General features: G+C 43.9%; 1 long non-coding RNA gene across 1 annotated transcript in view; it reads left to right on the top strand.

Annotated features, from left to right (window-relative positions):
• Positions 1 to 1,288: 1,288 nt before the first annotated feature.
• Positions 1,289 to 17,213, top strand: part of LOC121038930 (uncharacterized) — a 29,677-nt gene continuing 13,752 nt past the window's right edge. The window contains exon 1 of the long non-coding RNA XR_005794575.1: positions 1,289 to 1,379. This is a non-coding gene — a long non-coding RNA (uncharacterized LOC121038930). The remainder of the gene's footprint in view (positions 1,380 to 17,213) is intronic.

Raw genomic sequence — 17,213 nt, 5'->3', positions numbered from 1 at the left:
CAAAGTTGTACCTTTATTTTGCAGGGAAATGTACTTTTCTTTGTCCCACTGCTAGGTTACTACGGCCATGCCTTGTGGGTTAACTTTTCCCAAACAGAATGCTTAACAAAGACAGTTTTCTTCCCTAATCAGATTTTTTCCCCCTGCAGTTCTTAAATGAGTCATGTTTGTGTGTTTCTGCTACAACAGAGGTGGTATTCAAATCGTGTAACAGGCGCTCTTGCAAGGGCACTGACCCGTCAGAACTCTCTGGAAAGTAAATATACCAGCAAAAATCAAGCCTAGTTGCCGTGATCTACATACTCGGGGCCAAAACATGTTTTTTGTAATATAATAACTTAAAGTATTTTCCCCTTTCCTGCCTCTAAGAGACCGATCAGCTTCTAGCTAGGGGATGTTGTTAACCTAACTTGAGAGGAGGGGTGAATAGTGGGTGTAGACACAGAATTAAAGAAGCTTTGAGAGGTAGTAGATCTATCTATGTAAAAAAAAGGGGCTACGTGGGAGGAAACACAAGATCCCAGGAGCAAAAGGAGGCAGATGAGAAAGGAGAAGTGATCTGTAGGGTAAAGCCAGGATGAGATCAGCGTTCCTGGAGAGAGGGGACAAAAATATTTGAGTTGCTCCCAAGACAAATAAAAGTTTGGGGAAAGGAGGTGCCTAAGAAGGAGTTTTAGAACTTTTGACATGTGTTATGTGATGCAGTTCTCGGGTTCCTGTCTCTTTAAGAAACATTTAAATCAACACACGAGTTTCAAAGATCATTTTGGAGTGAAATTTGTGCTTCTTTGGAACTTGACACCGTGCTGAGGATGGTCTTAATTTCTCTTTTTTACATGTATTTATTTTTGAGAGACAGAGACAGAGCACAAGTGGGGGAAGGGCAGAGATAGAAGAAGACACAGAATCCGAAGCAGGCTCCAGGCTCTGAGCTGTCAGCACAGAGCCCCATGCGGGGCTCGAACTCACGGACTGTGAGATCATGACCTGAGTGGAAGTCGGACGCTTAACCGACTGAGCCACCCAGGCGCCCCCTGCTGAGGATGGTCTTCATGGCAGCGAGTTAACGTCCGAGTGTCTATTTATACATCATATTTACAATAGAAACAGGAATATAATTATTCGAAGGATTTATATTCGGATTATGTACAACATTCAAAACCCGCAAACGCGTACACACATTATACAATATCTGGGTATACACTGACATTACTCGAGACATGCAGCATGCAATGAGTCTTAGTGCAGTTATCAAATACACGCGCGCGTGCCTGTGAGCGCACGAAAAGCCTCACAACTGAAGGCAGGGCGAACGCATGCGCAACGTCACGTGGCTCGCTGAGCCTCCAAGTGAAGGTGGAAAAAAACGTCTCTTGAAGGTACAATAAGTCGTTGGGTTTTTGTTGTTGTTTTTTCTTTAAGCAACCGGGGAATCAGGTTTGGGGGTGACTGTGGTTCTCTGGTGGTGCTCGTTTGCAGCAGAGGAGGAAGGGCAGACCATTGCATAAAGGTAGGAAAACACAGCGCCCGCGAGTTGGGTCCAAGCGGAGACGGATACTAAAGAAGAGGGAGGAGCCAGTAAATTGCCAGAGCACCTGGGGGTGGGGAACCGCGTGGGAGCAGGCTTTACTTCGCTTTCTGTCCACTTACGTTGGTTCTGTTTCGTGCTGCGCTTTGTTGCGTTCCAAGGGCAGCTCTTCCCCGTACCCACTTAGCCCAAACGTTTTTCTCCTGGATTGAGGGAATGTAACGGAGATTTAGGAAATCACAGAACCTGCCACAATTTGCAGTGTGCGTCAACCTGCCGTCGTGCTTGCCTTCTCTCTGCCTCAGTCTCCTCTGCTCATTAACCTCCCTGCTCCCTCACTGGTGCAAACAAATTCCTTCCTTTGGCTTACGGGTAGTAGTTAGGAAACCAACTTGTGTTATAACATGTCCCTAGGATCTCCGTCTTCACCCCACGGCGGTTTAAGGGTTTTCTTCCGATCCAATTCCTCCCTGCCAGGATGGAGTTCTTGCAAATAAAAGTTTTTTTCACCACCTCCGTCATTAATTGTGCAATGAATATATTTTTTTTTCTTGTGGTGGGGTAATATTTGCATATTTATGTGGGTTTTTAAAGAAATCCTTTTACTGATCTGTTTTTTCCCCCACCATTCAAGGAGTGTTCGGTTTTTTAGAGCTCGAGATAAAGAGACGATACAGGGTGAACAATTAAATGCCTAACTTTTAAGCTCTTGAAAATAATTTTGTAAAGTCCATAGCAGAGCAAAAGGTCTTAAAAGCTTTGACTTTCGATTACGAGCCAGGTACTTGACGAAAAAACAAAACAAAACGTGTTTGGGTTTTTTTTTTTTATCCCCAAACTCTGGCTTGAAATACCCAGAGCCAAAACTTGGAGGACGGAGTACCTGATATTTATACCATAACCACACAGAGGAGTATGTGATGTCATAAAAGGTGTCCCGCTCAGAGGATAGGGTTTGGCCAACCCATGGGAAAGCAGGGATTGTGGGGGATGTGCTAAGGGCTCAGTGACTGGTGGGGCCTGGGATCTCCACTCCTTCCCAGAAGGCCAAGTCTCTGTGAGAGGCAGCATAAGCTTGAATACCTCTGAGGCATTCCAGAGCAAATAGAACCATCGCTTGACTTCGGGGACAACCTGAGTGACTCTAAACCTCGGAGGACACCTTTACATCTGCCCGAGCAGGACAAGGATCAGGGCTGGGGCTGGTCGTAAGGGTCTGAGGGACCCTCACAGAGTCTTATACCCCAGCGTGATGCAGGGGAAGGACCTGGAATCACCAGGCTCCCTGAGAAGCTGAGTGCACAGGTGCATCTCTGTGATTAGGACAAGGAAGATAGAGAATTGAGGTGTGACAGCAGGAGCCCCGGCAGCAGCACCAGAGAGCAGTGCCCCAGGCGAGCCCAGACAGAGACATCTGTGGTCCGAACCCACACATGCCCACCCCTGATGCCACAATTTCACACAAGCGCCTCTCAAACTCAGAGGCCATCCAGGAACAAAAGGACTAGAGCAGGGTTGGAGGATCGAGTTACTTGTAAGAGACTGAGCTTTAAAGTGAGAGTAAATTAATCAGGGTACAAGCGAAAAATGGAGGCTCATGAACTAAGCTGGAATCAGTTACAGAGAAATCATGAAAATGTGTATATAAGCCATCCTGTGGTAATGCAAAGTTTGCATTCCCAAGTCTTTTGGGAGGGTTACCTGGCAACAGCTACTAAAATTAAAAATGCAGGGGCGCCTGGGTGGTTCAGTTGGATAAGCACCCATCTTTGGCTCAGGTCATGATCTCAGAGTTCGTAAGTTCAAGCCCTGCGTCAGGCTTTGTGCGGACAGCTCAGAGCCTGGAACCTGCTTTGGCTCTTTTAAAAATAAAAGAGCCAGGGGCACCTGGGTGGCTCAGTCGGTTGAGAGTCCGACTTCGGCTCTGGTCATGATCTCACGGCTCATGAGTTGGAGCCCTGCGTCGGGCTCTGTGCGGATGGCTCGGAGCCTGGAGCCTGCCTTGGATTCTGTGTCTCCCTCTCTCTCTGCCCCTCGCCCGCTCATGCTCTGTCTGTCTCTGTCTTTGTGAAAAATAAATAAACATAAAAAATAAGTAAATAAATAATAAAAATAAAAGAACCAGAATGCAAAGAGATGTGTATAAAGATTTTTATTTTGACAATATTTACAGTGTCAAAAGACTGGAAAAAGCTTGAAAATATCTTATCAGTGAGGATGAGGTGCATAAAAACTGCACATCCAAAGCCTGAAATACTTTGTAGCAATTAATATGTTGATATAGATTATTTTTTAAAGAGGAAGTTACAGTGGGAGTATATGTTACCTTATTTTTGTTGAAAAATGGGGATCCTTAGGCATGTTATTATAAAAATGTAAAAAGATACATCAAACCGTTAGCATTAGCTCTCCAATGTTTGGAATGTAGTTTTGAAGGAGGACACTTATTTTCTGTTTATATACTTCAATATTGTTTGACTTGAAGCAAAGAGCGTGTTCTAATTCTGTAATATATTTTAAGCCGTAAAACAAAAATATGAAAAGAAAATATAGATATGAGAAGGGGGAAAAACCCTCAGTTTAGCACTAAATTTTAAATTATACTCTCAAAAGTGTCCAGAAAAAAGTGCATATCTTTCTGAAAGATTAGACTTTCACTTCTCTCCTGCTTGCCTTCCCTTAACTCTGCACCTCTGGTAAAAGCGATGAAATATAGTGAAAGGGGTGGGGGCGTGGGGGGAGGTACCTTAAAATAGATCATTTACATTGTGAAATATACTCAAGAATTAAGATTTGATCTTGAAAGCTTCTGAGTCCTAATTTTCAAGGCCTACATTCAGCCTGGGGAATCAAATCTCCCTTTCCCAGATAATGCCCCTTAATCTGAGAGTTACACCCACCCCTCTACCCCCCATAACCTGTGCCCACGCCCTTTCCTGTTTCCCATACTCCCCACATTCACATCCCTGGATCTCCTTGTCTCTGACCTAATCATTTCTTTTATTTTAAAAAAAATTTTTTTTTTAATGTTTATTTATTTTTGAGACAGAGAGAGACAGAGCATGAGCAGGGGAGGGGCAGAGAGAGAGGGAGACACAGAATCTGAAACAGGCTCCAGGCTCTGAGCTGTCAGCACAGAGCCCGACGTGAGGCTTGAACTCACGAACTGTGAGATCATGACCTGAGCCAAAGTCAGACGCTGAACCGACTGAGCCACCCGGGCACCCCAGCCTAATTGTTTCTTTTAAAAAAAGGTGTTTTTTTATGTTTTTATTAGAGAGACAGAAAATGAGCAGGGGAGGGGCAGAGAGAGAGAGAGAGAGAGAGAGAGAGAGAATCCAAAGCAGTCTACAGGCTCCGAGCTGCCAGCACAGAGCCCAATGCGGGGCTCAAACCCACAAGCAGTGAGATCAAGACCTGAGCCGAAGTCGGAAGCTGCACCGAGTGAACCACCCAGACGCTCCTGACCTAATCATTTTTTATTGCTGCCTACCTAAAAAAAGAGAGAGAGAGAGAGAATGTCACATATGGACATCATAACTTCATTGTGGGAGGTATACTTTTAATGGATGGAGCACTGGTGGGAGCACTGAGAACCCACACCAAGTTCCCCAGTAACTTTCCTCATGAAAATCACTTCATCCTCAGACATGGGATAATGGAAGGGGGCAGGGCTGGCTAGGCCGGGCGGTTCCTTAGGACAGTTCAAGTAGGAAGTGTTCCAGGCTGTGTTCAAGGTGGTCCGTAACCGCTAGTAAGTTTAGCAAGGAGAGGAAAGCAACATCAGAGAAAAGATCAGAGCTGAAGGAGTTGATGGGGTGGTGTGTCAAGCTTAAAATGGAAAAGAGAAGAACCAAGAAATAGAGTATCAGCAAAGAGATTCAGCAGTTAAATTGTTTAGTATCCTGTTCACTCCGGCCTTCTTTCTCATGGTTCAGTGCATTTCACTGAGCTCCAGATATGCTCTTAAAATTTCAGAGTCAACATCTGAGGAATTTAAGCTATAAACCAGATGAACATAAGGGAAGGGAAGCAAACATAATATAAAAACAGGGAGGGGGACAAAACACAAGAGACTCTTAAGTACAGAGAACAAACTGGAGGGTTGCTGGAGGGTTTGTGGGTGGGGAGATGGGCTAAGTGGGTAAGGGGCATTGGGGAGGACACTTGCTGGGATGAGCACTGGGTGTTGTACACGGGATGAATCCCTGGAATCTACTCCCGAAGTCATTTTAATACTATATGCTAATTAACTTGGACATAAATTAAAAAATAAATAAGGAAAAAAAAATTCAGAGTCAGGAAGGACAAACGCGCGGGAGTGTCCATCAGCTAGAAATAAATTTGTGTATATACACTTCAGTATATTTTCCACTTCGTGATTTAGCTTAGGGTAAAAAGTATAAAGCCTTGCATTTCTTCAAAAAAGATATTTAATTTTCCAACCGTCATTCCGATCCACTTAAATGCAGAGTCATTTTTGATGTGATGACAGGCCATGGGACAAGGTGGTCTCCGGGATTCTGTGTCCAACCAAGGAGTCTAAGAATTAAGCAGATCGATGTCTTCTGGGCAAAAGAGTAGCAATCTGTAGGAAGCCCTTGGCTGGAAGCAGGGCCAGATGAGGCCGGAGGCCGTGCAGTCCGTGGTGGGCTCCTTTTTAACGAGGAAACCACCCCCGGAGGCATTTAGCTCACTTCAAGAATTGATGATGCAAAGCAAATGACCTATTTAATGCTTAATCCCCTGAGCCCTGACTTCTGTTCGGCCTTCTGAGGCAGCTCAGAGGACCTGAACCAGACTGCTCAGGAGGAAGTAAGGAAACGACCCCCACCCACCACACCACTCCCCTACACAGAAGTGAGAGTAAGTTCAAAACTGGGGGGAAGTGTTTGGTGCCAAGGCCTTTGGCCTCTTCCTGCCCGTGTTGAGCAACTCAGGCACACGCTACCCGTGTCCTGGCAAGAAACTCTAACTCCCGCAACAGCGGGAGGAAGGCCAGAGAGGACCAAAACCTTCAAACAGTAGCTCAGTAGCAGAACTGGGAGGGAGGGAGAGGAAGAAGTGAGGCAATTGCCCCGGGCATCCTGGGCTGGTGACTCAGCAGCCTGGCTAAAGACAGGAGCCGGCAATTCTGGAAGAGTTAGGGCTGGTGCCACCACGGGGGGTGGGGAGGCTTAGTGCAAAGGAGGAGGGCAGGTGTCCTCGTCAAGAAAAAGCGCATGGTCCAGAAGGCAGAGACAGCCAGCCTTGTCCACCAAGGAAATTCTGGTTTCTCTGTCCGGGCCTGGGGTTAAACGCTGTAGAAAAGAAAATGCCCAGCAGGTGGCAGCACCAGATAACTGGAGTAAAACCGGAGCAAATTTCAACACCACCTTTCATCTTGCAACCCACCGCGCTGTAACTTTCTGGGGGGGGGGGGGGGAATTCACTTAGCTATTAGTGCGTATCTCCCTAAGAAGGAAGAGGCGTCCAGTTCATCTTGGTATCCCCAGCACTCAGCACAGTGCCTGGCACATGCTGAGTGTGTTTGTTGATGGAACGGATCCATGAATACAAAAATTTTCAAATTTTACCTACACTAGAAAAAAAGTCCAATTCCCTTCTTCTTATTCCATTACTGCTCTTATCATGTTAGTTACAAATTTAATTAGTTTAGGTAATAATAATAATGCGCCATACTAGAGTAATTCTCCACTTACCCTTTTGCCAACCTACATTTTTATTCTCTGCTTAATTAATTTTTCCCTCTGTCTTCGGAGACTTTTAAAACCCCCAGGGGTTCAAAAAAAAAAAAAAAACCTGACATTAGAGATACAACAGCCTAAATTCCAGGTTAAAAGAATTCACCTACGTTTGGATGTTGATGTTTATTTATTTATTTTTTTTTAATTTTTTTTTTCAACGTTTATTTATTTTGGGGACAGAGAGAGACAGAGCATGAACGGGGGAGGGGCAGAGAGAGAGGGAGACACAGAATCGGAAACAGGCTCCAGGCTCTGAGCCATCAGCCCAGAGCCTGACGCGGGGCTCGAACTCACGGACCGCGAGATCATGACCTGGCTGAAGTCGGACGCTTAACCGACTGTGCCACCCAGGCGCCCCGATTAGTTGTATTTTTTAAAATCAATGACCTGCTTGCCAACTGTGCTTATCTTAAATTCTACTCGTGAACAACCTTTTCTTTAATTGGCCCTCTCTGATATCTGCTGTTGTGCTGTGGCTTGTGGTTTTTTAGAACCCTTGCTTACTAATAATATTTTAAGGTCATAAAAAAACAAAAAGACTAATTAAACTAACATGCAGTGAGAGTTGACTATGCTAACCAGGCACTGTGATACATGGAGTTAGAGTGTGACTTTCTATCACTCTTTAGAGAGATTTTTAAAAAAAAGAAAAAAAAAAAACTTCACCTTTTGTGTAACCAGGGACACAAAATGGCCACAGTGAGCACCAAAATAAAGAATTTCCGTATCTACCTATATGAGGGGGGAGCCAAACTTTCCCTAAAAGCTAATGGCAAGATCTTTGCTAACAAATTAATGGAGGCTAGCAGCACTTAGTTGGAGTACGAAGCGCAGTCTATGCATATATATAGGAGTTCTTTGAGGGCAGGAATGTTATCTTATATATTTTCATATCCCTGGCACCTCACCCAGAGTCTGTCATATTTTAAGGCCTCAGTAAATATTTACCGTATGGGTGGAGACTATGAAGACATATCACACTGAACAATGGTACTTGAATCCGGGCCACGTTCTCAGCAGAAGAAACGAATGGCAAAACAGATCATGGGAGCCATCATTCATCAGATTCGTAAGGATGGGCCCAGAACCAAAAGAGTTAGATAGCATCATCTGGAGCTGCTGACACCCGTGATTATCTTTCCCATCTCAGGAACTCCTAGCCTCCCCCTGTTCAACTCTGTTACACCTAATCATCTTACTACAGCTTTTACGCCTAACGCAACGTTCCTGAGCTCGCAGAGCCCGGTTAAGTCCTTCTTATCCATAGGGGAAACGTTCTGAACTATCATTGGTCTCAAATATTGATGGTCCCCAGCATTACGCTGAATTCCTCTTCCATTTTCTTTCTGCATGCTTTCCCGAAGCAATCTCATCCCCACCCGTCATTTCTATACCAATGACTCCAGATATGTACCTGTAATGTAGATTTGCCTCCTGAATTCCAAGTCCATACAGACAGCTACCTACCTACCTTATATCTCTACAAGACACGCCATAGCTATGAAACACATCCTGTCATAGATCAGATTCTGGAGCTTCTGGTGTAACATGGAAGACTGAGCATGCCCACTTACCTCTTTTCCAAAAACCACATTAAAACCATGGTAAAGAAAGAAGAATGTGTGGACATTCCTAACACAGACCAACAAAGCGAGTAAGATAGAAGCCACAGAAGGAGTAGAGATTCCAAGAAAGTTCTGAAAGTCAGGACATGGAGGAAGAGGGGTGACTATTGACCAGAGCAGAGTAACCTCCAGCCTAGAACACCCAAGAATGAGACTGTGGCCAATGAAGGAGTCAACCTGTCCGGAGTAAAGCCAGAAACGCTCTCTACTCGCTGACCCCCAAATTCTGCAGAAGGCAAGAGTGAGAAGCAGGCAGAAGGCAAACAAAAGTACTTCAGTGCCTTCAGAAATATGAAGCATGACACTGCAGTCATAAAACAAAAGGAGGATGAAAGATATGAGTGCCCAAACTTCACGCTTCTCACCAACCTGCTTCTAGTCCTATACCCTCTGTGTCTGGGAACAACACCATTGCCCGTTCAGTTTCCCAAGCCAGAAAGTTGAAAGTGATCCTTTATCCTTCCCTCCCCTTATGCCTCATTCAGTAAACTAAGGGTTCTTTCTAGCTCCTAAATCTTTCTCCCCCTCCCCCAGCCACTGTCTTTCATAGATTTTTACCGTGTCTTTCCTGGATTCTCTCACAGCTTTATTTCTGTTCTTTCTAACTGTATAGCCTTCCCAAACCATTCTCCAGGATCTTGTAATTCCTAGTGAGCCCAGCGTCTAGTACATATCGGACCCCCCCTTCCCCGGGGCTTCCCTTTCTGAATTTCAGTTGCTATGCATGGTCAACTGCGGTCCAGAAGCAGATGATCTTCCTACAGATGAAGGTCCTCAGAAGGTTAATAGCAGCCTAACGCTACGTCACAGCACCTCCATCATTCACCTCACTTCATCTCATGACGTGGGCATTTTATTATCCGATGTCATCACAAGAAGAAGGGCGAGTGCAATACAATAAGCAGCTTTGAGAGACAAAGACCATATTCACATAACTTTTGTTACAGTGTGTTGTTATAACTGTCCTATTTTATTATTGTTGTTGTTCATCTCTTACTGTGCCTAATTTACAAGTTACGCTTTATCATACATGTGTATGTATAGGAAAAAAGAGCATATACAGGGTTGAGTACTAGCCATGGTTTCAGGCATCCCCTGGGGGCGGGGGGCGGTCTTAGAATATATCCCCTGTGGGTAATGAGGACCACTGTATCCCTTTCAACCAGTGAGTGCTTAGTAACTGTTTTGGTTGAGCGATACATCTGACCATCTGTCCAACCCCGAGTTTTCATTAACTTCATGCTTTGTTCTTTATAGCCCAGTAATATGACTTTACTTTCCGTTCTTTCTCAACACACGTCTCCTTTTAAAACCATGTGCTAGTATCTCTGCCTGGAACCCCTCTTCTCATTATTGGCATGGAAACCCCTTTCAAGGCTCAGCTCAAGTGTCACTTCCCCTGAGGAAGTCCCCAAACTTCCCTGGCCTGACATGAGTCTCCAAGTCCTCGTATGCCCTCCGTATATCTCAGCTGCCTCCACTTTTGTGTCCAGTTGTAATTGTATGGCCCTTGTTTCCGCAGACCAGATTGTAAGGCTCTTGGGAGACAGGAAAACTAAAATCCTTTCAGTCTTGTATCCCCTGTACATGTGGCACGTGAATGAATGACCACACCACAGCAGAAGGACACTCAAGAAGCCATCCACGATCCCCATCCTGGAGCCAAAGAAATATTATCATTCCCATTTTTTTTTTTTTTTTAATTGAGGCCACTGAAACCCAGAGATTAAGTGACTGCCTTGAGGTTGCAGGGCTGGAACGTACAGTTTCATATGCGTGGTGGGGCAGAGGCAGGGACAGGAGATAGTGGTGTTCATAACTCATAATCCTGGTTTCCTACCTTCTTATACAGTGATGGTTTCACTACATGATGACCTCTTACTAATCTGTCATCATTCGCTAGAGAAACTCAATTGGAAAAAAGAAAACATAGGGGAGCCTGGATGGCTCAGTCAGTAAAGTAGCCAACTGATCTCACAGTTCACGAGTTCAAACCGCCAGTCGGGCTCTGTGCTGACAGTTCAGAGCCTGGAGCCTTCGAAGGGTTCTGTGTCTCCCTCTCTCTGCCCCTCCCCCACATGCACTCTGCGTCTCTCTCTCTCTCAAAAATAAATAAAGATGAAAAAAGAAAAAAGAAAGTATAGGCGTGCCTGGGTGGCTCAGTTGGTTAACGATCCGACTTTTGATTTTGACTCAGGTCATGACCTCACAGTTTGTGAGATCGCACCCCTCATTGGGCTCTGTGCTGATAGAGCCTGCTTGGGATTATTTCTCTCTCCCTCCCTCTCTCTCTCTCTCTCAAAATAAATAAACATTTAAAAAAAGAAAGTATAAGCAAAACGAATTATTACCCAAACAGACAAAAGGATTGTTCTCTTTAAATAACAATTATTACATGATATTTTTAAGCCTAGCCTTGTTCTGAGCCAGGAGGGTGATGATCCTTTGAAACCACCCATTTATTCGTTGGGCACTATGTCTCATATGTAATTTTCTGTTACAGTGAGCTGATAAGCAAACGCTCTCACGGGTTGTCACATTCCGTTCTTCCCCTTATTCTGTCATGGCAACTTCTGGTTCATATGCCAAAGGTGGCAAAAGGGCCAAGTATTATCAGTGTGCTGACCAGCCACTCCCCACCGCACTCCCCTCCCCCGAGCACATTCTCAAACAGTCTACCATTATTTTACCTCTCTGTCTTCTACGTCTTTTCTATCTCCCTTGGTGCCCTGACAAAATCCAGTGACCATAAGAGGTGCTCCAGAGGCAATTTGGTGACTTCATAAAGAAGATAAAAGGGAACCTACAAATCACTCAGTGATTTTTTTTTTATACCTTCTCACCCAGTTCCCTCCTTGTTATTTGATCGCTCCTTCTCAGCCTGTTTTGTCATTTTACCCCCTTAAGCCCACCATTAAAATGATGTAAATTTCCTAGATTCTGCCCTCCACCCTCCTCTCTGAACAGTCTTATCCATTTAGCTTTATCATAACCTATGTGCTAATGACTCCCAAATCTACAGTGTAAAAACCAGTTTCTCCTAAAAAAAATGAAATATCCCAATTTCTAAGGGCCTCCTACACAATGCCACATGAATAGCCTGATATACTTTAAAAATAAGATGTCTAAAATAAAATTGGCTACTTTACCCAAACCTATTTCTTTATCTGTTCAAAGCATCATCATCCTCCCAAACTTTGTGGCCCAGAACCCCATTCACAATTTATGTTCCTCTGTCTTCTGTGCTGTGTCCCCACTGAGGGAGCTGAGATGCCTCCATACCCAAGAAGTTCCCTTGTGGCTATGCCTCCGATACCTTCCGGGACCCTCAACGGTGATTTTCTAGCAGGAAATGCCAAAATCAGCACCTCGGATGTCAGGTCCAGTGACTGGCCCAAGAGACGGATACATGACCCAAGCCCATCCATCAGTGTCCATCTCTGGAAAAGCCCAAACCGGCTCAGGAGGAGACCCCGTCGTTCTGTAGGAGCTCAGTGAGAAGAACCAGCTTTGATGGTGATCCACGGGCATGGAGAGAGCTTCTCTGCAGTAGAAAAGAATAAAGTCTACATTCAATGAGAGGATATGGGGGAAGAATGACATCTGAGACCCTGATTCAATTGTCTGTAGTTGGCTCTATTTCTGTCCTTCCTCTTGAATTAACAAAAATCCAGCTGAGTAAATTTGAAGATCTAATTGGCTTTATTCAGTGATTCATGAGTTGGGCGGCATCCCGTCCAGCAATAAGAAGGTCCCAAGCTGTAGGAAAGGGAAGGTTTTTAAAGGTGGAAAGGGATGGGAGGCTGAATGGCTCAGTCTGTTAAGCATCTGACTCTTGATTTTGGCTCAGATCATGATCTCGAGGTTCAGTTCGTGAGATTGAGCCCTGAGGCAGGCTTTGTGCTGACAGCGCAGAGCCTGCTTGGGATTGTCTCTCTCTCTCTCTCTCTCTCTCTCTCTCTCTCTCTCTCTCCCCCCGCCCTTTCCCTGCTAGTGCATGTACCCCTGCACTATCTCTCTCTCTCTCGCTCTCTCTCTTTCAAAATAAATACACATTAAAAAAAAATAAAACTGGAAAGGGAGCAAACAAAAAAAAAAAAGGTAATTATGAGCAAAGAATACATTGCTTCAGGCAGTCGCTTTCCGCAAGCAAATGGAAGGGGTCTATCTGGCAGATTATCTCACTAGTGCTGACCAGGTAATTCCCTGTTGACTGGTTGAAGGTTACATTCCTGAGCATTGAAACTGAAATCAAGTGAAGTCAAGGTTTGCTGACGTGGGGTTGGGCACAAGTGACTCCATTTGGGACGTGCGGTCTCCTTTTTAACATTCCCAAAGTTAGGTTAGTAACCTAATTTTGCGAATAAATTCTCCTTTTTAACTTTTTGGGTGAATCAAATTGAACTCCTGTCATTTACAAAATCCTTACTTAAGCCTTTTCCTCTCACCATGTGTCTTCCCTTTCCCCTGAATGGGTAGGTATGCATTTAAGCGGTTGCCAAATCATGTGCATTCTACCTCCAAACACCCTTCATATATATCTCATTTTCCTCACCTAGTCCAGGTCCTAGGTTACATAATGGTTTCCTTACTCTATTCTGAGACTCTAGTCTTACCTCCTGTAAATATTCTCCAACTGCTGTCAAAGGACTTAAGATAAAAAAAAAAAAAAGAACTTTCTTTTATTTTTTAAGTCTATTTATTTTGTGAGAGAGAGAAAGAGAGAGGGAGAGAGAATCCCAGGTAGGCTCCACCCGGCCAGCACAGAGCAAAATGCGGAGCTCAAACTCATGAACCATGAGATCATGACCTGAGCCAAAGTCAGATGCTCAACCAACTGAGCCACCCAGGTGCCCCACTGTCAAAGAACTTTCTAAAACTCACACTCAGTATGTCAACCTTCTTTTCAGTAACACTCAGGGACTTCCTAGGACTCACAGAATAAAAATGAAACAGCTCAAACAGCCTCAAATAGCCTATGATTTGGTATTTGCTTTCTTCTCCAACGCATTGCTCCTAATATCTCCTTCAACCAAACATGACTATTCACCTATCACTAAACATTTCCTGAAATTTCCTGCCCGTTTGCTTGCCATTTTCTCTCCATTTGTCAGCGATACAAAGATGTCACCTTCTTCACAGAACCTAAAATCTCTTAAATAGTAGCAAATTCTACATTTTCCTAGCATCTACAGCACTTTATACATCTATCTCATTTTCCTTTTAGGCTATAAGTTTCCTTGAGGACAGGAACTCTTCTGTGTTAATCATGAATACCACAGTGTACCAGAAAACACCACCCCGAAAATATGCCCATTTGGCATATGGATAATTGTGAGCCAAAGGCAATTGAGAACCAGCCGATGCAGAAAAGCGACTCCCAAAGACAACTCTTGTCGCCTGACAAGAAGATAAACCTTATCTGCCTAAGAAGATAAACCTTATTTACCATATATTTCCTCTCCTCAACACCCATAACTTGCTTCCTCCTCCCCAGAGCTCAAAATCCCTTTTCTTTTTTTTCTGCCTAAGGTGGTGTATAAACGTCAATCATCTGGCTACCTTTTTGAGTTTTCGTTTCTTTCTGAACTCCTATATAAAATATATGGGAGACCTAGGGTTTTTCCTCTTGTTAATCTTTTTCTTGTCCATTCGATTAGGGGGATGGGCGGCCAGTAACCTGGGAGAGTAAAGGGAAAAAATTGTTTTGCACCAAATAACTTCTTACCCGACACTGTTAAATCAATCGAAATATTACATGTAGATTTAGGCAGAGGCACCGTTTCTCCTCTAACCACTTCAAAGTTTAATTCAGGATTGTAATGAATGCTTCCTATAGAATCCATGCGGCATTTATTATGAAAGTCTAAGCAATTACGCTCTTTTTTTTTTCCCCTACCATTTTCATGTGTGTCCTCTGTAAGAAAAGCTCTGGTTTGAAATAAATTCTAGGGGTGTCTGGTTGGCTCAGTTGGTTATGCGTCCAACTCCTGATTTTGGCTCAGATCATGATCTCATGGTTCGTGGGTTCGAGCTCCACATGGGGCTCTGTGCTGACAGCAGGGAGCCTGCTTGGAATTCTCTCTCCCCTGTCTCTCTCTGCCCCTCCCTTGTTTGTGCACACGCTCGCTCGCTCTCTCTCTCTCTCTCTCTCTCTCTCTCAAAAATAAACTTTAAAAATGTTTAATAAAAAATTAAAATCTGTAAGAATAAAAATAAATAGAATAAATGATAAAATTCTGTAAGGAAACAATATCTGAGTCTGTTCCATTAATAAAAAAACAAAATTTAATCTTCCTATCCTCTTTCTTTCTTTCTTTCTTTCTTTGACAATCAAAATGCAAACTATGGCTTGGGTGTAATTATAGGTGTCAAACTAAAGTCAGCTTTTATTTACACCCCCTTTGCCAACTCAGCAGTCCTTCTCCTACTGTCTGATGTACGCCGACTGCACCCGAACCGGTTTGAGTCATGTTATTTGTATGCCATTAAAATGGGGCATCTGATAGCATCTGCTCCCTTTCTCTGGTTCAAATCATGAATGGGGTTCCTCTCCCTTCCTTTAGTCACCAGCTTTTGAATATTTACAATCTGTGATCGTACAAAGAAATGGATTTGGAACTCTAAGCAGTCTATAGTTGAAGTGGGGAAGCCATAAGGGAAGGAAAACAGGAGTGAACCCCTGATAATAATGAATTTTCTGTGAGTGGGAGTGGGCTGTAGAAGATGGGGGAGAAGAAGGAAGATAGATGGATGACTAAGAGAAAATGGAAGTTTCCAAAGAAAGCTAAATACTTATGAACAGGAAGACAAGAAATATTGTGCCATTTATGTAGCATATGTAGTAGGTACTCGATAGCCTTATATATAAGGATTTGGATGGTACTTAAAAGATAGTACTTTCTGGGGCGCCTGGGTGGTTCAGTCGGTTGAGCGTCTGACTTCGGCACAGGTCACGATCTCGCGGTTGGTGAGTTCGAGCCCTGCGTCGGGCTCTGTGCTGATGGCTCAGAGCCTGAAGCCTGCTTCGGATTCTGTGTCTCCCTCTCTCTCTGCCCCTCCCCCACTCATGCTCTGTCTCTGTCTCTCTCAAAAATAAATTTAAAAAACATTACAAAAAAGAAAGAAAGAAAAAAAGATAGTACTTTCTTTCTCAGAATTAAGAAGAAATGACAAAAATTATTCCTTGAAAGGTCCATGGTAATATTAAGGCCATGTGAGGATGTACGTAGATGGTTTAACCAGAACTTGGTTAAGTCCCTATACTCATGCAATATATAAACTGAGAGTTATAAACTGAGAGTTATAGCCTTTGGTTTCAGGTACTGACAGCCTGAATCTTTATATTTTTTTGCAGATGAGCTGGATTGAAACATCTGTTCTCAGACTACCTAATCCTGTTGTTTCAACCAGGCAGAGCTAGGCAACCAGCCCCACTTTTGCTAGGTTAGCACGGTTATTAAAAACCGAAGCAAACCAGACCAACTGGATTTTGACTGTTGAGCTTAGTTGGCCAAGACTGGTGTTACAGATCGAGTCAAAGAATATGAAGGCACCTGATCCAAAAGAGAATCAAAGCGCCGGGATACTGGAGTGTATCGGATTTATGGTCAGGATAGCATACGCTAGAATCTTGGTTCTCTCGAGTGGACTTGGAGTAAATCACTCAACCTCTACAATTCCTTTTCCTGTGGCTTTTGAATCAAACACCCTGTTTCCTTCAGATTTGCCCTCCTGTGAAAAATGGGAGTATAAAGTTGTTGTGAAAATGAAATGCGATTAGCCTTCTCATTGAGGAATGGCTTCTGTTCATTTCTGAGAGGAGGAGGGTCATGTACGGTAAATGCAGAGAGGATGAGTCATTCACTAATTCGCCCCTAATTCACAGCTTATTGATGGCCTACCATGTGCCACCAGTGTTTTAAGTGCTGGAGATGCAGCCACAAAAAGAACAGGTAAAAACTCCTGTCCTTGTGGACAGGATACAGATGATGAGCCGACTAGCCACAACAAGGGAGGGCTGTAAAGAATCACTTGTGTAAAATTTGGGGTCATGCTACTGTGAAGTTAGTGTAGAATGATACTTTTCAGTTGACGACATATAGATAATTAAAACAAACCATGCGTGTGATTGACAGACGCTGACCTGAGAAAACCCCAAATTATCAGCAGGGGGTCGCTGCCGAACTTCCTGCCACCTCCTCTCTGTCCAAAAGGACTTTAGCTGGTTGAGAAGTGAGAAGGGAGGATGGGCAGTTGATGGGAGCCAGGCTCCTTCCATCTGAGGTTAATACACATAATGCGATAAGGATG

The sequence above is a fragment of the Herpailurus yagouaroundi genome, unplaced genomic scaffold (genome assembly GCF_014898765.1).
Source record: "Herpailurus yagouaroundi ecotype Mexico unplaced genomic scaffold, PumYag 166, whole genome shotgun sequence".
In the NCBI taxonomy this organism is placed as follows: Eukaryota; Metazoa; Chordata; class Mammalia; order Carnivora; family Felidae; genus Herpailurus; species Herpailurus yagouaroundi.
This window is presented reverse-complemented; position numbering and strand designations above follow the sequence as displayed.